We start from the raw sequence: 22,314 nt of genomic DNA, 5'->3' as shown, positions 1-22,314 counted from the left end.
TTTTTAACGCCAAGTCTAAAATTATACTAATGAGAAGGTGAGACTTAAAAGGTTGCACTGACAAGTATTAATGTAACGCTTTTGATTGAATGCTGCAAATGCAACATCAGATAAACTGCGCGATCAGATAAACTTCTATTCGAACTTCCATTAACGCAGGTGCTGTAATAAAATCAATTTTTCCCAGCGATACGATCGGCATTTGTTTTGATAATTAATATTTACTTAAGCTCTTTATACGGTTGCGAAATATAAGAAATAGAACATCGATAAAAAAATTTGTAATTTTTTATTTTGATAATGTCTCTCTTTTTCTCTTTAGATTAGTAATTGAATTTAAAAATTTAATTTAATTAATTAAATTTTTTTTAATTTCTTGAGATTATTTTAAAAATATTTCTAGATATTGCTTTTTATTATTTGATATTTAATTATTTATACGTCTTTTACCCGAGATTTATGAAATGGAATTTGACGTTGATTAATAATCTTATACTATGTTGAAAATATAATGTCACATATAGATTTTGAGCATTTTTAACATATTATAATTAAGTTAAAAATTTGTACGATTAATATAGTATATTTAAACATATAACATGTACACCATAGAATTCACGCGATAATTTACGCGATATTGAACTACAGAAAATCAAAATTTTCCATTTGTTAGATTGCGGTTTGCTATTAGTACGATGATTATATTAATGATGGATAAATCAGGCTGCTACATCGCGACGTTACGATTATGTAACAGTGCGCGAACGAGAAGCTGAATCTCTAATTGCCTTCAATATTGCAATGCAATTACAATTTAGCAGCATTTTCTCGCGAGTACGAAGATTAATCATGCTGAGGAGTTTGAGTATCTACTATGTTCGATCAATTTGTGCGAGATAGAGCGGGGAAAATAGCGAGAAAAATATATAATAGCATCGCTAATGGCGACAAATTGCGGAGTCGATTGAAAAAATACGCGTGAGTAATTATTTTAAATGGTTGGGACGTATTTTTTTCGAAGAGAACGCAGCCGTGATAGTTCATGCAAATTACTCGAGGAATATTGATTCCCGTCGAAGTGTTATTGCACACAATGGCTGTGTATGATCGGTTGGCGAGAGCGAAAGTTGCAAGCAGATAACTAAGAACCGATCAACTCGCGTGCAAACGTAATTATCATCATAATTATCGACGATTAAGATTAGTTACGCTTCATCGGTTTGTAATCTCTTTGATCATTGATTTCAAGTTTCACAACCGGACAATCGAGACAATCGATAATCCGTTTTTTCTCTGCGTAATCTCGAAGGGCAGTTGCTATTGTTATTTACACGTGAATAAATATTAACTCTAGATATATGTTATATCGTAGACATAAAATTCTTGTACGCACACACATATAAGAATATTATAAAATATATCTATCAGCAAGAAATTAAAATATTTATATATTCAATTATTTTATACATAATTTATCAACATTTAATTATAATTATTAATTAAAAAGAAAATGACGTTATTAAAAAGAAAAATTTGTCACGTAAAAAATGCATCTTTCCAAATAATTAAATAGAAATTGCTAGAAATGTTGATGTTGATCATTACAGTAATACAAAATATTTAAAATACATATAATAATAAGAGAAATAAACAAGGAAAATATTGCTATATTTATTCGTCTGTTTTGTTGAACTTTGTCTCTACAGATAAATTTGATATTACTTATTAGTTCTTTCACGATAACACAAAGAAAACTTGAAATAATCGAACAAAAATGAGCGATAAAATAGGAATCGTCTCTACTTATTGCTCATCTTTTTTAATTTTATCGACACAATTTAGACATTTTAGATAATTAACAGATAATTTAGATCTACGTTCATTGTAATCATGCATTTTACCGTGACGTTTGTAAAATTTACAATGTAAATAACATTCGGCCGACTGTCTGCATCGCGGTTTCGATTTCGATTATCAGTAGTAAAATGTTTATTTGGTAACGCGATTCGCGGTTTATTACATCTTATCATTGTCGTAGCGAAAAAGTCGAGATAGATCAGATTGACTAAGCGCGAGAATCAACGGTTCTTAAAATTTTTAAATATTATTAATTTGTCGAAAAATTTTTAATTGATTAATTTTTTATATTAATATTTACGTAATTTTTTTAAATTCGATTTTTTTTACGTTTGTCTCTCGAATTTGCATCACATTATTATGTTGCTTCCAATTTAAAGATGTTAAAATATTTTTTTTTTAATACAATTTTAAGGTTTTGCTCATTTTTAATCATATTAAATTGACTTCTTGAAACACATCTGTCATTAATAGAAATAAAATTTTGCTTGTGGAGAGGGGTGATCTTTGACGCTTTAAAATATCTCTCTCTTTCACTCTCTCTCAATATTGATTTAAACACAGCGATATTTAAGTTAACGTTGACTTTTCGATGCAGAATTGACATTTTTCTTCGATATATCGTGTTCGGAAAAATATCGCGTCGACTCGCAATGCAGGTTTTCATAGGGCAGACAGGCAGATCGAGAGAAAGGCGGACCGGTATAACGTACCGACGAGAAGGCTCGTGCCGATCGAAATGAATGAAATTTAAGTGGGTCGCGCATGAATGAAATCGTGTTCGCTCGTTTCGTTTCACTCGCGCGCATATTATACGTTCACTCGCTCTCGCGTGGGCGACCGGACGTGATTTAAAGTGATCGCAGCCGACCGGTTGTAAATCCGCGTCCGGCAATCTTTCGGATTTCCCGTCGGCCCACATGGCGATCCCCTTTTTCATTCCCTTCAAGAATGGAAAAAAATTAAGATCAGAAGAGAGGATAGCTCGATTCGAAAAAAATTATATATACCAGCAAATACATTCCTTCTATTAAAATTTTGTTTTTCAAAAGCGCATTCTTTTAAATGTGTTGAAAAATTGCTTCCTGAAAAAAATTATTTTTATTTAAAGTTAAATAAGAGAAGCGAATTACATTTTGTAAAAAATTATCAATAATTAAATATTTATATTTGCAAAAATAGCTTTAATATGTTATAATTTAGCAGTCGCAGTGATGTCATTAATTTGTCAATCGCAATAAAATTATATTTACTGAATAAATTATTTTCGCAATTTTTGCCACATGTAACCTAAATTAATAAATTGCGCGTGTGTAATTTATGATTTATTTAAATTATAGGATTTCTAATAGAGGATTACACGATTTCTTAATTAACTGATAAGAGAGAGACTATTTATTGATTTATTGATGTCTGTTATTTTTTTTTACAAAAAATGTTCGAAAAGACTTGATTGGAAAGTTAATATATCTAAAGATTATCTATGTAAACGGGGATTTTGATTTCTCAGAGCCTACTTGATAACGACTATTCAAATGATGCACGCGTGCGCAAGTACTGATACAAATGTGCGTGATGGTACGATTTCATCCTGTCTCGTGTCTCCGGTCCTTTTTTTTCGCATACGAAATTTACAAGTCGATCGATTTAATAAATTCGTTTGCAATCGTGTCTCGAAGCGAGATCCTGCTTCTGGACGATCTCGTTTTTCATCGATATTCGTACTGACATTAATTTATTCGCGATCGAGAGCGATTTCTTTTTCGTTTGACACATCGATAATGTTCGATAATTATGCCGTCACATAACTGACTTTGATTTATAATCAGGGTTAATCGATGTTCCGTTGATATTTATTCTATCTGATAGTATCGTTGCTACTGTTTTATTTCTTATTCATGTAAAAAAAGGTGCTCTCTCATTATAACAACAATATTATTATTATTATAATATTATACTTTAGAGAATGTATTTGTATGTAGAATTGTAATTTATTAAAAACTATTATTTTTAAAAACTATAAAATATTAAAAACGGAAAACGAGTTCTAAAGTTATAAATTTATATTATAAAATTATTTTAAAATTATTATAAAACAGTTATGTAAGATTTGCTTAAAATTATTATAAAAAATTGAATTTGATTGCAATAATGAGAGAAACTTTTTAATTTTTTTTGCAACATTCAAATGCGACGTGAATTATAGGTTTTATTTCGAGAATCAAAGTGATCCTGAAATAGTCGTCGTCCCACGGTTCGTCTGTTTAAAGTTTAAAGGGATTCGGACTAGATTTTTTCTTTCTCTACTTTATCTATCAATAAATGTGTCCTCGGAAAATATTCTCGAAAAATATTCTATTTCTGAATACTAACATTTAAAACATATACATTTTTAAAGGAAACAATTTATATAATAATATAAAAAGTATATGGAAAAAGTGATTTGATTTAAATTATAATTTATTTGAATGTTATCCTTAATAATATATATTAAATATATACAAATATTTGTTAGCTTATATACGTTTATTTAGTAAGTACAATATAAATTTCTTTAGCTCCTCTCTCTCTCTCTCTCTCTCTCACTTATGTAAAGTTTAAGGGATACGTGGGCTGCGTCGGTTCGCAGACGTCACGGGGTTTCCGGTATATATGTATATCGTGTTTTTTACCTAGTGTGCCAGGATACGGAATTGAAATTGCACGCCTGTGGCCTTATTGAGAAGACGTCAGTGCATTGCGAAATAAGTGGAGCCATGTGCCTGTAAATAATGTGCATCTCTCTCGCACGAATAGAAACAATAAAGCAAATAAAAATAGACAGATAAGTTATAAAATTAAACATCGATAATAAGAAAAGAGCGTGTCGTGTCGTTTTAATTATGGAATTACAAACAATATAGTTTTTAATATCTTAGAAATAAGGGCAAATTATTGAAAATACTGACCGTGTTTTACACATCTAGTTATTATATTTATATGAAATTAAATATATAAATGATAAATACATATAATCTGGCAAAACTTTGATATCTAATACTATTGCACTAACTGAAAAAGAAAAAAATAATTAGCGCGCGCACACACAATAATAGTTAAATATAAAGACCAAATGCGTTTCTTATGACGTGACAGTCGGGGTTTCTCGGAAGCGAGTTTAAGACTTGATTGCGTTCGATCTTTCGAGCATGCCAGGCTTGAAATAATCAAAGAATAAAGATCCTCCTGGCATCAGTCTGGCGTTTCATCATTCTGTTTGTACAATGTCACAGGGAAACTCGAGATTGCACTTGCTGCCAGTCAAACTCGAGTCCGTGTCAAGCGCGCGTCTCTGCTTTCAAATCTTTGATGAACAGAAAAGATGAAGAATCGAGTATAACAGCCAGATATATAATTGCAACCATAATCTTCGATATTATGTAATAAAATTAATATCTCAGTCAATTTATTTTTCAGTAACGTATTAAATTCAATTAAAAAAAAAAAGATATAAGTAAATTAAAACTTAATAAAAAAAGCTTATTTTATATATAGCCTTTTTATGAATTTTTTTTATTGAAAAAATGAAAAATAATTGACAATACTTTAAAGTAAAGTATCTCGAGTGATCTCTCGTCATTTTTTTTTGTAATGTATTTTGGAAGCACTATCTACGCTGATTTTTCTTCACGTGCAAAACTTCAATTCTTTATCATTAACACGCCTTTCTCTCTTCCGGCTCCTTTGATTGCCTATCCCGTGAAGCGGATTTATGCGCGTATAGCATTAAAGTCGTAAAGCCGCACTTTAGAGAAGTGTTTACGTAGTGCTCTTCACGCAGAAACGTCGTCCGCCAGAATCCAAATAATCACGGAAAAACGGTGCTTCTGGCGCGTTTACAAAAGCGTTTTGTCAACACCGCGGTGTGTCTGCGGCGTCATAAAGGGAATTGAGGTCGTTCTATTAAATCTCTACATGTTCAAAATCTACGATTTAATATTTTAGTTTACTGTTAATTTTTATTAGTTTTTTAGCATCGAAATGCTGATTTATTATAATTCTATATATATTTTTGAGGACACTTGAGACTCTTTAAATAATCTAGCTTTTTCTCTCTTTCTTTCTCTCAGTATTTTTAATATATTTTGAAGAATATATTTGAAAAGAGGAAGATGTGAGTTTACAAATATATTTTAGCTATAATTAATTATGATATGATAAAATGACTGGCAATGAGATAAACAGATAAATGGTGAGATAATAATTATATATCACTGAACAAAATGTCTCTAGAGATTTTATCTTCATTAACTATTGAACAAGTAGAAAGGTTTCTAATTTATGTACACATTGAATGCAAAAATCGAATCGATTAATCTACGATCACGTTTATCTTGGATTCTCGCAGCATTCGAGTTATGAATCATTCTTGTGCTATCCAGGTCGCGTTGGACACTTTGTGAGTTATCGGACACAATAATTGACATAAATAATGAGATAGGATGATGGAATATTATAGTACGATAGAACGTGTAACAGTAGTTGTCAGATCTTGATAAACCCATCATAATCGTACGTGCGATTGAAAGTAACTGTACGGGAAAACAACTGACATTTCGCGGAACGAGTAATATATTCGGTTTGCCGCCCGAATATTTCGACAGTTTTTATTCAAACTCCTTAGTTCTAAAATATTACGGCGAAATTTTAGAATTTGTTGAAATATTGTTAGTCATCATTTTAGAATTGTTAAAAATCTTGAAACTCTCTCGTAGATTTTTTAAGAATTTAAAAATTTTTACAGTAACATCTTAAAAATCTTTTCTTTTAATTTTTAAGAGAACTTTGATACTTAAAAATTGTTTGATCGTTAGATAAAATTTTAAGATTGATTATCAATTGCATCGTGCGGTTGCACGAGATCGTGAAGTCGAGCGTAGTATCACGATGTTGGCAACTTCATAAAGCACTCATTCGTGATTATTTTCCCAATCAATGCGATGTCCGTTTATTTGTTCGTCAAGCTAAGCGATGCCGCCTTCTCGTTATTTTATTTCTCTGACGCAGATTAGCGCATGTGACGACGTTATTAGAGATTATTTTCGCAAAATCTCGGCGATGCATTTACACTTGCGAGCTGATTTACACAGAACGAGAATCATACTCGCGTGATTATATAAAGCGCGACGTGATAAAATATGATAATACTTGACCAGTCCGTGGATCAGAATGTTTGCGAAAGATACAATTTTCGAATTTATTTTCGCCATTAAAAGATTTTTACCTAGATTTTCGCACACTCTTCCCAAAGAATTTTTCAAAATGAATTCGCAGTCCTTTCTCGCGAATCTGTTCGTCGGTACTCTATAATTAATAACCGCCAGGCAGGCGCGTTGCCTGCATTAGACTTGCAAAGCACCGGCATGTCCGCGAGCTTATCGGTGCGTATGTACTAGTGGTAACCAGCCGGTCGTCGCGCGCAAATGTTATTAGCAAGTCAAATTTCGGAATCGAGTCTTAGGCTCGGTCTGCGGAAAAGCGTTGTACGGTTTATTTGCATCGTGACCAGCCTGCAAGATCAGGATCCATAATTCGCGATGTACGACGTATAGCGTAGTTCAAAGACGCGACGCGACACGAGGCACATCAATGATATGCGTTTGCGCGATATCTCGCAAGTGCTTGCGGCGCAATCTCTCTTACAATTAGGAGAAATAAAACGCAAACCATTTAAAACTATATAATAATTAACTTTTTCATAATTTATTGATTTTTTAAAATAATTTTATGGCCGCTCGATTGAATTTATAACGTTAGATTTTTTACATATTTTTTCTTTCTCAATTTTCTATTTTTTATTTGAATTTAATTTTATTATAATATTTTTGAATTTATATTTATAAAATAGTGATATAATAAAGAGAACGGTAAAATGATAAATGATATAGCAAGTGTGAAATAATGTAAATTTATTCTAAAAATTTTTAGTTACCTGTGTTTATTTTAATAAGAAAAAAATTGTAATTTATTATAACACTTTTTTTCTTACATTATCTATTATTAGAAATTTTGTTCTTTTCACAACGCTTTTTCCTCATTTTATTACATCTTCATCAATATTTTGCGAAATGAAATCTTAAAAAATTATTAATTATTTACTTATTCATTTTATATCGAAATGTCGTCGCAATTTATTTCATCGTCGGTGCGTATTCTTTCTTCGTTTCTTACGTAAGTTGTCGCATATAACAAATTCATAAAAATTAAAGGGTCCGCGGATTTTGAATTCTTCATTTAAGTTTCATCGTGAAAATACGCGGTTACGTAAACTCGCGATCCGCGAAAGATGGCGATCAAATCAATTGTCACTTTGTAATGGGCTCGCTCGTCAATCTCATCAGTATCTTTTTCCATTATAATTATTGCAGTAATTACAAACTACCGACTACGACCCGTAGAGGATGATTTACGCACGCGGAATCAATCTGTGGGCGTCCACATGTCTCCATTGTATGAGAGACGCGTTTTCCCGACACTATCATTAAATCGCATTAGTTCGTTCATTTCTTACCACGCGCGTCAATTCCAGTGCAATTTAACTGGCGTGTCGTGATTTTGTTGCCAACTCGCTGATCAGCAGCGTCGCTCGTACTGTTATTAGTCTCTCTAATTTACATCAAGTATCGTGGCGGTAAAATGTAGCAATTTAATGTATAAAGAGGATAAATATATGCAGTGCAACAATTATTAACATTTTTATTCGCGATTCTTTAATATCGCTCCGTAATATCAGTGTTGTGTTATTTAATATTATTAATACTTTGTTCAATCAAATAAATAATCACGAGATTCGTTTTTAAGCTTTATATTGAAATAGCAGTGCCATCGACATTTTAATGTTCGATCGATGGTCAAATTATCATGGTCACATTCCTCGGAATTAAACAATAGCTCAGTCGTGTATTCTTTGCCTACATGATCGGACATATAGTATGTCGGATTATGTACGTAATGGACGGTTAAAGATGACACACAAAGTGGTCTAATATGAGGTGCCACTTGGTTAGTTTAAAGATCCTTGAAGGAACTCGCGCTTACGCCAGTAAATACGATGCGATTACGGATATTATATGTGTCACTCGTTTAATAGACTGACCCATGAACATTTGTGCTCTCTCGCTTTTTATTATGCCTTTAAAAATCATTTTATATTACTCTTTGACGATCTTAAAATAATCTTAAACTGTCTCTGTGAATGTAATTTTTAATTATTATGCATTAAAAGCAATTTTTTAAAGAAGCAATGTATATAGATAAATAAAAAATATTAAATTTTTAAAAAAATATTATATGAGCATCGTCGAACTTTTTTACAGCAAAATGCAAGAATTTTTTTCCTTATAAATACTGTATCTGCTTTAGCTGACATTTTAACGAAACAATATTTTTTAAAAATCTGTCCGTGAAAGGCGTATAGAGTATAGGTCGCAGCGTTATAAATTTGCGTTAACAACTCGTCATGTTTCCTGCTCGTTATTTTTTTTTGTCGAGAATATCGTTTAAAATCAGCACGTGTCTCTGAAAGAGGACGGGAAAGATTTAACGGCGTGGCGAGACCGGAAACATTAACGTACCCGCGGACTTCGGCTTTGTTCTCGTACGCTAACGAGCGCGGTAATTCCCAAAGCGTAACACGGCCCCGAGAACGCCGGTCTAGGTCCGCTGGCCCAACCTTGAAGAGGAGAGGCGTGTTATGCAACGACCAGGCGGATTCGCGAAACGTGCACGTCGCATCTCGTCTAAAAAAAAATCTACCTGTGACTGCGCGCTGTTATTTCTAGATTGAAATTCAAATCACCCGAATGCGCTAACAATAACAGCGGAACGCAAGACTATTATTGCGTCAAGAGTCCGAGTGAAACTATATGACGCGTTTAATAACATTGGATTTCCAGAGAGACTCTCCGAAACTTCTACTCGAAAATTCCAAGCAAAACTCTGACAATCGCGAATGTATTAACGAATTTTAAATCTTATTTTTTCGCGTTGCGGATTCTATATACGGATTCGATTTTACCCTCGAAAGATGAATCACTTCGCTATATTAATTTCTTGTCGCTACACGAAGAGAATTTTCTCTTAGAATTTACCCTGAAAATCATGGGAATCGTGGGACAATATGGTATGGAAAGAATTTCATGAGAATTTCTCTGATTAATATTTATCACAATAAAAATAAATAACATCTATTGCAATAAAATATAAAATATGTTTGATTAATTTTATTATGCAGTTTATTAAAATTAATCAAACTTGTTTTATATTTTAACGTGTAAATAATATTATTATTTTTATTGTGATAAATATTAATCAGAGAAATTTTTATAAAATTCTTTCCATGCCATATTGTCCCACGATTCCCATGATTTTCAGGGTAAATTCCAAGAGAAAATTCTCTCTGTGTACTTTTCACAATCACTTAACTCTGCCGTTTGCTCGTCACTCGCATCTCTCTTACGTGGACGAAAAAGATTTATTGCGTCGCGCGTAATAATGCATTCGTTGCACCGCTCTCACTTGGCGACGTTGGCCCTCGCTTGGCTCTTGCTCGTGTCCCGATTACGCAACGCTATTCGGCGAAGAAAGCGCGTTATTCGCGTAATCGGGCCGCCGTATATAGTGGGTGGCCGGAAAGTTCGTCTTGATTAAGGTTAACAGACAAAACCCCCAGCTTTCTTTCTTCTTTTTTTTCTTTCTCTTCTTTTTTTTCGCGTATGGGTCGCGCGGTACAAGGACAGTGCACTGTCGTCGCGACACACGTCGGTGCATTGTTGCAGCAACAATGAACGATGGCCACTCCTCCTCGCCGAATGGTTGTACCGTTGCTCTCTGTACCGCTTACCTATGGTATTATACAATAACACAAGCAGCCACCTACAACAACGGACGACGTATGCCGCGGCACGCTTATAAATTACACGTTTCGCAATTTCGTCGCGCTAAAGACACGAGAGAGAAAGAGAGAGAGAACCACTGTTGTGCTTAAAGACGCAACATTAAAGCGTTTGCACGTAGACGCGATTAACGGGCAGCCGAATGAAATCCGTCTGCTTTATCGGGAAGAAAAGTGAGGGCGATAAAAACATTGAAAACGCACTAATTGTAAGATGCGGACACGTTAGGCACACACGTATGCACGATTCATCCCGAATTTTTTGCGAATTTCGCTTAAAATACATATCACGAGATATGCAAAGAATATCGATTAGGTCTCCTCAATTTTTATGTCAAATCTGAGATAACGCTTATTATTTATTCCTGTAAAAAATAAACTTGATAAACTTCGATGATAATCGTGCCATGTTGCATAAGTATATTGCTATAGCTTCTAATAATTACATCCAACGTATGTCTTCGCGCTTCTAACATTGTCAGGATTAAAAATGACACCTCACACAATTATTTAATTATTCCTTATAATATTAAAAAATAATACAATAAATTAAAATTAAAATAACGATATTTATTTGAAGATATTTTAATGGCTAAGATTATATACATATATATATATACATATTAGATTATACACAAGAGAATAGTTGCACGATAGAAAGATACAAAAATATTTGGAAATACGGTATCTAGAGCGAAATACATATATCTATCGAAAAACGACAGATGAGCTCGGATAACTCGCCATTTACGTAACAGCGTGAGAAAAAGCCGTTCGCGAGGATTAAAATCGTTCGAAACGGGAGAGGATCGCAATTGCGGGTGCAACATGTTTGTCTTGCAATTGGAACGCGTTCCACGAAAGCGAAATTGACGCCTGCCCTCGATTTGGTCGCATATAAACTTGCTGAAATTGCTTGCAACGCTGTCATAATTCATAACCGCCCGCTGCTATCGCGTTAACAATCGCGCCGTTGTTGCCGCATTATGCAATCAATCAATCTAGTGGAAAACTTTATTAGCTCGCGAGCGCGATTGCCGGCATAGATGATATTCGCAACATTGTTAGACATATTTTTTATCGTATCTTTGCACGTATATACTATAATGGTAAAGATGTACGGAAGAATTTATTATCGCATATAAGGAATTAAAATCTTTGTGATCAAAAGAGAGAGAGAGAGAGAGAAAGAGAGAGAGAATATCATCGATAAAATGAAATCTTTAATTAGAATCAAAGACAAGCTCCTTTAGTAAGTAAATTTAAAAATGAATATGAAGTAAATTTAAAAGAGAACATGATAAAATATTTAATGTTTTATTAGATAATATATGTATATATGTGTTATAACGAAAAATTCCGATATTTTTTACAAGATTTGAGAAAAATGCTCTAAAATTCTTCGAAATCATTAAAATTATTACAATCTCTTTGAATCACTTCCTCGGGTGTGTGAAGTTGGCACCCCTATGTTATGCTATCATAGTTCTGTTAAGAGTTCTAAGTTATTTAGAACCTATATAACTATTTAAAAGAACCTTAACTATTAGAACTCGATGTGTAAAAAAATGTAAAGTTGGCACCCCTATTTTTTGAAACTGATTTTCGTTATCGTAATGACCGGAACTATTTCTAAAAATTATCAAGAACTCTTCCTATGGTTCTAAATAACTCAGAACTCTTAACAGAACTATGATAGCATAACATAGGGGTGCCAACTTCACACACCCCACTTCCTCGTATTTCTCTCAACATCTCGCTCTACTATTTCGGAGAGCTCATAAAAGCGTCTGCATAAATCAATTTGTTCAAGATTAGCTAAGCACATTCCTCTTTTTAGCAATAGATAGAAGACACAGCGATTAGTGATTCAAATGCACTTTCAAAACAAACGAATGATATTTGTGTGCTTATTGAAAATATACAAGATGTTTCGAAAGTTGATGCGTCGAAAGTTTTCAATTATTTGATTTATTTTTATTTTTAACATCGTATATTTTTTAATAGAATTTAAATTTGAAATATTTAAAAACTTTAATAGATATTAATCGAATAATATAGTTTTACTTATTTTCTATTTATATTCTCTTTAAACTTGAATTTTGTTCCTTTGTTTTTGATCGCTAATTACGCACGAAAATTTGTTATTGCCGTAATATTTTTATTGAAAGAAATACGTTCGAGGTATTTTTCACAATTTATATGTGATAACCTGATTATATACATATATTATTCTCCGACACGTCTTATATATATTTCGCGACAAATTTATTTCTTTCGATTGTCTCTAATAATTAAATGCACGTGTAATAATTAAATGTACATGTACAAATATTCGGTGCTTCCATCAGACACGAACGACGATGTTCACGACGAATGTTTACGCGAGGTATAAAAGTCCGTATTATATCGTTGCATTATGCACATACAACGAGAGCTGAAGATCGTTACATCTCTTCGCGAGAAAAATTAGTCGCGCGGTGAGACGGATAGGGAGAAGAAACGAGAAAAGCATGAGTATAACAACATCGCCATTGCTAATCATCCTCTCTCGCGAGGAGAGACTGAATTACGGTTTCCCGTAAAAGCAGATTTCCGCATTGACAGTCCAGTTAGATCCACCGGTCGTGATAAGATATTCTCGCCGTGACGACGACGCGGTTTCAAGTGCGTGTGAACTAAACACGCTGCGAGCCGCAATGTTGCGTGTGTTGCACATGCATCAGCAGTTGCGATGCCGATCAAATTGCGTCGCAATGTTGTTGCAACGTACATATTTTCTAACGCTACTCGTTCTCTGCTTGTAGAAAGATGGTGACAAAAAAAAATAATTTTTTAGTGTTTTTTTTGCGAGATAATTGCGAGAAGAAACATTAATAATTCTACTATTTTTTATAATAAATTTTTATTAATATAAAATAACTTCTAAATTACTATTTTACTTGTTTGAAACATTAAGGATCTATTTTATATTTATAAAAAGAAATAGATCTTTTTTTATTGATGAAGTTAGATTTTATCTAGGCGTTTATATATTTATATTTTTATTAATATATCTTATTTATGCTGAGAAATTTTGTTCTAACAAAATCCTCGCTCATACATTCTCGCTATAAGACAGATAGTATTATTTATTGCCGTTAGTTCTTGCACGCGGCATTCTTAGTCGCATTATGCGTGTCTAGCAAGCTTAGGCGTAAATATTTTCCATTGAAATGCTAATAAATTTGTCCAGCACCACACCTCGGTATATCACCCCGCGATTCTCATGAGAATCTTACAAGTCTCCACTATGTGATCTAAAAATTCTCTCTTTTCTTAAACGTTAATAAAAATTTCCTTGTTGAGTATCTATAAACTTGGATATCTCAATTTACAGTGTAAGTTTCCTCAGAAAAACTTAGAGTTAGCCTAAATTATGTCTGAATATAGTAATTTTTTTTTAATTCGCGCTATATATATATTAACTTTCTATACATGTACCTATATTTATCGCATGATAATACATGATCTAAATCTTCACTTGATATTTAAATCATATTTGATTTTATTATATGTATATATATTGTGCTAAATAAAAAAAAAATCCGTCTCTTAATTATCGACTCTAACTCGCACGTCATTAATCACCACAGCGCATTTTTGCGGAATTAATCGTCTATTAATCAATCCTTATATTCGCGCCGCGTCGTGCATCTGCTCGCGTGAGAGACGCGCGAAGAAAATCGTTAAATCGCGCATCTTACGATAATGGCCTATCTGTAGTTCACGGCTACAAAATCTTGACAATATACTTTGCGCGCATTACATATTATAGATGCAACATGTCAAGACGTATATAATTGCAGACTTTATGTGAAATGCGGCGTATATATGTACCAAAAATATTTTTAGATAATCTTATCTTATTAGATGCTATTTAAAATTAAAGTATAATACGGTGCATAGTGATATTAATAGATATAGCTAATATAAACTTCGTTATACTAATAAGTACATTTTTTTAATTTAATTCATATATAATAATTTTTATAAAAATAAATATATAATAAAAATATATTATAAAAAATGCCGAAAAAATAAACAGAATGAGAGCTTATCGCACTCGTAATATTCTTTATTCGAATATTCTTCTTAAGTCTAGAAACGTTGAAGTTTTATGCAACTAGATTATTTATAGTTCTCACGATACAACATTTTTTCTAAATATACTCTTCACCTACTCATAAGATGCAAATTTTCTCGCTCGTCGCGTTCCATTTGCGTGAACTAATTTTATTAGTATGACACCATATATCATGGTTTCTCAATCAAAAGAACGTTTGTGGAAACAATGAAATTATCAATCTTGTTCTCTCGAGTTGATTTTACGATATCGGCGTCTCGAGAGAAGAAATACCTACGTGCTTTTATACAATTTCGCAAAATGATTCATATCGAGGTTATCCTGTTAATCTGTTAATAATGCGTTCTTAAATTATGTGATGCTTACGTAACGAAACGTCTGGAAATTATAACCGGCGCTAAGACAAGCATGCTCTCAAGATCAGCAAAGGATATTACGCACAATTATAGGTTCCTGTATTTTTTCTTCATTCACAGATTCTTCAATCAATTAGAATCGATCAATTGATTTTTGCCACATGTTGTCACGTTTTTTCTATATTTTTCATTATCTTTCGGAGGACCATTTTATTCATATATTCTCATATTTTTAAAAGCGTTTTTATATTTTTTAATAAGTTTTAATCATTAGGGTCAATAATTAATTTTATCAAAATTTTAGTGTCGCTATTTAGATACCATAACGTTAGGTTATGACAAGTTTTTAAAAAATATTTTTATTATCGAACGGAGGATCTTTTTATTAATGTTTTCCCACATTTTTAAACGCGCTTTTTTATTTTTTAATGGTTTAATCATTATTGGCGATAATTAGTTTTTTTCCTAATTATAAGGTCGAGCCATATACCTTATGTCACGTGTTTTTTCTACATTTTTCATTATTTTTCGGAGGACTATTCATGTTTTCCCATATTTATAAATACGCTCTTTCGTTTTTAAAGAATTTTAATCATTAACGGCTATAATTAATAAAGATTTTGATAAATTCTAAAAACATTGTACATTTAAATTTTTCTATGAAAAAGTCGCGTTTTGCGCTACTTTTCTTACTCGTCTACATCTCCTTTTTAATAGATGTATTCAAAGTTTCAATATTTTAATATGACACTTTATAAAAAAGATCTTTTAATTGTTACTTAAATTGTTTTATTGTTGTCATATATATTTATTTGTAACTTCTGTTTGCATAATTGTCATCTTTGCAAGAGTCTCGTAAAAACACGAATGTATTCGTTTACGCTTTCTCATTCATACGTACATCCAGTTTGCTTTTTTCCCTTCGGATCAACTTCATGGGAGAATTCTCGATACTAATCCACGAAACTTTCCTCACACATACGTCAAATACAAAATACAAATCGTATTAAACGTGCATCGCATGATAATCACGGATGTGACTCATCATATGAGTCGTCGTCATAGAAGTTAGCACAAGTATTGCGTTTATATAAATGTATTCTTGAAATATCGTAAGATTTACGATAAGAAATAGAGCAATAAAGAGGTACATTATACATTCTGTGATCGTCAGTTTAGCTTGAAAAATGTGTAGCTCGTTAAATTACGGACACGCACATTTTACGATGTTACACAATCCTGCGGATATTAAACAAAAGCGTATTCGATATGCAAAAAAATCGCAAGAGGCACGTTACAGGAATCGCTTTTCGCCGCGAGTAAAAAGAAGAGAGACTTCGTAACTTGCTCGTTAATTAACTGCCGTCATTTGTCTAGCTAGAGAAACTAGGAAGAATAATGAGCATGCGTCGGGAAAGAGCGAAACTCTGCTGCTGCGTCTTGATTAATTTGTAAGTTAAATTGTGGTGAGGGGTTCAGCGAAACCTTGAGAAACAAAGGGATGATGGATACAAATCAGGTGTTTGAAAAGAGTAGGCGTTTCTTAAACAGAGGTAAATTTTTTTGTCTTTTGATAGCGCATTTAAGAAATAAATTCGCTCAAGTAACATTTTGATAATTCTTTTTTAGAACAGCAGTAAAGTATTCCAAAAAATTTATTGATACATTGACGCATTTCAATATTATTTATTAATTTTTTTTCAGTTAAAATGCTCATTATTCTAATTATGTGATATTTGTGAAGTATTTTTAATCATATATTTTAATATATTAAAATGTGGCAATTTTAATTCATTTTATTTAATATATTAAACAAGTAAAATGTATCACAACTATGTATTCTTATGTCTATATACTCTTTTCTGTATTTTTATATATTTATTTAATTTATTATTATTTCTATTTATTTAATCTAATTATTATTTCTATCATTGTCAAACTTTATTTATTTATATTGCACAGAAGCTCTATCTCCTTTTAAAATCAATAAAATCTCACGTCTTTAGAAAAATAAAGTAATATTTATATGTAGTATATAGTATATGTAATACATAGTTTTCAAAAAATATATTAACATTTATAATTTATAAAATCAATTCTAATCGCATAATTGACTATTATTCAATCAATGAGACTTTGTTATTGCGTTTTATCAAATCTGAGATTGCACATGCTTATTACCTCATACACACACAATTATTATTTCGACTAAGTGTACACGTCACTAATATGCTCCGGAAATAATTAATCCCGCGAAAGAATGTCGACGGCGGCAACTGAAATTAATCTCGTTCATACTCCGCGTCTCTTTATCAAGTTGTTTTGTCGTTTTGTCGTTATTCGCGATGTAAATTCTTCGAGGTATTTCTTACAAATGCAAATTTATCAGAAAAATTAATAGAGAAAATCATAAATACGTTATCTTAAAAGAAATAAAATTTTTGAAAATTGTTGTGCAACAAAAATATTTTCTGTAAATATATATATTTTTATTAGAGAGTGTATAATTAATAACTGTATATATTTATATTATAAATTATAAAGTATGAAAAATATTTATACTTGTTAAACAAACGATTTTTTATTATGTGGACAGAGTCGATGAGGATATTTTTCACGTAATCTGTTTTTTTTTTTTTATTTGATTTAATAATAAATCGTTGGAATATACGACATACTCCGGATGTACAATTTGTTTTTCTTCCGTTTCTAATCGCCTTACTCAATCATGACGCGCGTTCAAACGAGTTCGGTATGCGCCGTGAAATTGTCCGGCCATTTGTCATCTTCATGCCACCGCGCCATAACTTCATGCATATTCGATTATTGAGTGACCGATCTTAAGTCGAGCACTTAACCCTCGAATTATTGACGCCAGTATAATATGTAGAGTTTAAATGCACAATTTTCAGCAATTGAAAAGACTGAGAATCTTTTATTATTGTCGCGATTTTATTATTGTCTTGTTCTTGTCACACATAATATTTATTTATTAATCAATTAAACGAAATTATTACATAATTTTTGCATGTAGAAATGCCAGAAGTGGCATTTATTATATAAATCAAAGGAGAAAAATATCTATATATCCAAAAATATTTAAAACATATACATATATGTATATTACATATATAATTTGATGAATCAATTATTTTTTCAATATATTGTATCTTTCTACAATATCGAGAAATTAATATAATCTTCGTTAAATCTAACAAAAGAAGTCCTGCTCAATCCATTGATTTATGAATCTTTGCACAAACAACATGCCTCGCATCGAGCTTCGTAATTTTACATCGACTTCGAGACATGTGTGAATGAGTATGAGTAAGACGATTTCCGCCTTTCAGCAAGGAAGAAGGGCGTATTAAGCGTAATGGTCGGAAACATCAATTTTCATTAGAGTGTAGGAGACGCATACCATCGCTGATATCCACCGGAATGACGGCGAATTGTTAAAAGGTTACACAATGTAACGCGTGCGCGCTCATTAGCGTAAGGTCAGGGTGCAATGCGTATCATCGCACGCTCCTGAAACATGCATTCTAGTTGCTTAGAACTTCAACGTTTCTAAATCACTTAGGAAGAATATTCAAATAAAAAATATTCCAAGTGCGATAAGCACATATATAATTTTATTGTTTCCATAAACGTTCTTTTGATTGAGAAATGAGATATGGTGTAACGCTAATAAAATTAGTTCGCGCAAATGGAATGCGACGATCAAGAAAATTTGTATCTTTTGAGTAGGTGAAGAGTATATATTTAGAAAAAAATATTATATTGTGACATTGTGAGAACTAAATGATTTACTATCCTAATACGATTTCTCAATCTTTGATAAGATGATCTAATTTCAATTATGAAATGCCAGTCATTTGTAAAGAATCCATTTTTCTTTCATTCTTTAGAAACAATCTTTGAATTTCCTTTAATATGTAAAATATTCTAGTTTAGAAATTCTTTTATAGGTACTCATTGTTATTCACTGAGATATGTGTGCCGAACTCGATTATTTTTTCGCTGCTTATCATTTATATATTAAGATAATTAAAAATAAGAAAAATTTATGTATATTTTATTTTCTACGATTTATTAATATTATATTTTTTTTACGTGTTTTTTTATTTTAAGATATCACGTATAGCTTCTGTCAAACTTAATTAAAGCTTTTCAATATTTAATTATTTTTTTATTTTGTATTCTAATTTTAATACATTTTCTAAGCTATTTTATATTTCTTTCACTTTAATATTGCTCGTATGCAAGATATCGGCACCCATGTATCGGCGGGTTGATAGTGTCAAAGCTTAAGAAGCACGAGCACTGCGGGAAAACGATGTTGCGCAAGAAAACTGCGAAATAAAAGCATCACTTTTATCTAATCTTGCGCATGCATTTGTCGAGCAAAACCGGCCGACACCAGACTTTCCTGGTGATCTTAATGACTGATGCAAATGCGCCGTCGTTAAGCCTCGTTGGGCTCGTTTCTTCTCACTATTTGCTTTTATAGCAACTCTCCGCGGCATCGTCGTTATATTCTCTTTGTCTATAAGAAACCGACGACGTTGTCGCAGTGGCGACGCGATTTCTTTCCGCCACCGCGGTCAATCGCGGCCTCGAAACAATGCGGCACTCAATGGGATCGTAAACACGCTTCTACAAGGCGTGATCGTTAGCTTTTGATGGACGCGTTTAGATGCATTTCTTCGCTCGCGGCTCACTGTTATTATGCAGAAATGAAATTGACGAATAACCCGCTCGAGGACTCGTGCATTCACTTACTTCGCTGCGAGCTAAGTTCGCATAAATTTCTCATTTTAATTCAATCATTTATTAAGTAACATTGAATTTCGTGGAATATTGAAAGTTTAATTCGAATATATATTATAATAAAATTGGAATAACTGGAATAATTTTATAAATATTTAAATAAAATTTAAAAATATGTATGCAAAATACATATCAGAATACACATATATATTGTATAATAATAGTTGTATAATATATGCGACATATAAAATATAAATAAAATTTTGTTTCGACTTGAAATATAAATAAAATCTAAATTGCTAAGCAAAACAACTTTAAGATATTTTATTAGCAGGACATATTAAAAGTTCTCGATACTTTTCATATTTTTCACGAATGTGCTTCTTCATACGATTATATTCTGCAATTTAGACTTATATTGGGCAAATATTCGCGCTTGTATATTACGTTTTTCCGCAGGCACTTTGCTTGCGTGCGAATGAACTCGATTGACCCGAGAATCGATTTCTCACAACACGACAAATTCCAATCACGGTTTCGATTCGTCAGCAAACCGGAATCTTTGTGTCGGTGGCCGATGAATCTTCGAGCGATTGAAATATGCTGTTCTGTGAAAAATCGAGTTTGGTTTTCGATCGTCGAACACGGTGGCTTGTTTTGTTATCGGACGTTGCAAAAGAAAATTGATGGTGCAATACTTGCCAGCACGTGTGACGAGCTTAATTGACATCGCTAAGTTGCGAAGTTTTCGTGCTTTAATATGTACGAAATATGTATGATTGAAGAGAAGAAAGAATGAATTACATTAATATTACACATCATGATGGCTAATTTCTATATAAATAATTTCGAAATAAAAATTTTTTTCAATAAAAATATGAAAGATTGAGAGGAATCTTTTTAATATTTAATATTTTTGTGTTTTCTTCAAACTAAAATATTTTTGCGCTAAAATTGTCATTTGAAACTAATCGAAAGATAAAATTCTTCGATTAATTTAACTTGTGATGTAAATTTTGAAAATATACTCTTAGCATTTCTTGATTTTTTATTACGATTCAAAAGGTATTAGAATATTGACGTCGAAACAAACAGCATTCTATATATTCTTCAATCATATACATGTTTCGTTGAAAAATAAGGTTGATAATTAAAAAATGAATTGTGTATTACATGAGCACTCTGTATAATATGAAACATTATGCGGCAATTGCCGAAAAGATTAACAATTAACCGTCACATCCTTCAATATTTTTATCGCACTCATTATCTTTGGTATGAACGTCGTAAATTGCGATCGCAATTTTTCACTTATTGTTAGATCTCGCCGCTCTTCCGGTCTTGCGACGAATGACGTCGCGTGTTTTGGTTCCCGCGAAATTGCGGGAGCATTTCTGGAAAACGGGATGAGTAACATAGCGTCGTCTCCGATCCGATCCGATCCGATCGTTCTCCTTTTATGAGTCATCGACGATGAAATCATGAGAAGATCGCCATGTGAATCGCTCCCCGTATCCTCCCTACGTATTAGAGAGCAGGAATGCTTGTTTGTCTTTTTTATTAAATTTTGTTTAATTTGATAAACGCGGCATGCGGGCGGAAATCTTTTTCTTTTTTTTGTGACGGAACCAATCAAGATCGCGCGACGTGGATCTCGTTCGTGATTCATATCGGAGGCTCTCTGGAAGAGACTGGATGTGTCAAGAGTCGCCTCGCGATCTCGCCCGAGACTAATTATCGCGGCTGGACGTGAATTAGGGACGTAAACCTAAACGACGTCGCCGCCGCGATCATAAGTGCGCGGAGCCGACGCTGACACTATCGCCGGCCTCGATCTCTCTTTCCTGCGCTCTTCTCTTTTCGCCTCTCTTAACGCACGCGAGGAACACAAGTCTCGGTCTCTTCACGCTCGAGCGAGGCAATCTCGAGCTCGTTATCTCGCGCGCCGCTGGAACGTGCGTCGTTTTTCGACCAATTTGCATCCGCAACTGCGTCTTTGCAAAAAGCGTGCGAGGAAAATTGAAGTCGTCATTTTCATATTAATCATTATAAATACATGTACGTACGCAGAGATGGTACGTTAGGATTTTCATCGACAACGAGAATTTTATCGTATTAATTGAAAATGTAAAATAGAATATAAATATAACAATATTATAGAACTTTTTCGTGAAGAACGTTGCAATAATGTTGTTTAGAATTATATATTTAAATATTATATATATATAAAATTCTGGAAATGCGCTGAAGAAATAGTAAAAAATAAATAA

General features: G+C 32.6%; 1 protein-coding gene across 4 annotated transcripts in view; it reads left to right on the top strand.

The window, feature by feature from the left end:
- Sarm (sterile alpha and armadillo motif) overlaps positions 1 to 22,314 on the top strand; it is a 95,450-nt gene that overhangs the window by 15,501 nt on the left and 57,635 nt on the right. The window lies entirely within an intron of this gene.

The sequence above is a fragment of the Prenolepis imparis genome, unplaced genomic scaffold, assembly GCF_030444845.1.
Source record: "Prenolepis imparis isolate NDT839.2.m4 unplaced genomic scaffold, iyPreImpa1.0 SCAF_9, whole genome shotgun sequence".
NCBI classification, from domain to species: Eukaryota; Metazoa; Arthropoda; class Insecta; order Hymenoptera; family Formicidae; genus Prenolepis; species Prenolepis imparis.
The sequence above is the reverse complement of the archived record's forward strand: the minus strand, read 5'-3'. Positions and strand labels throughout refer to the sequence as shown.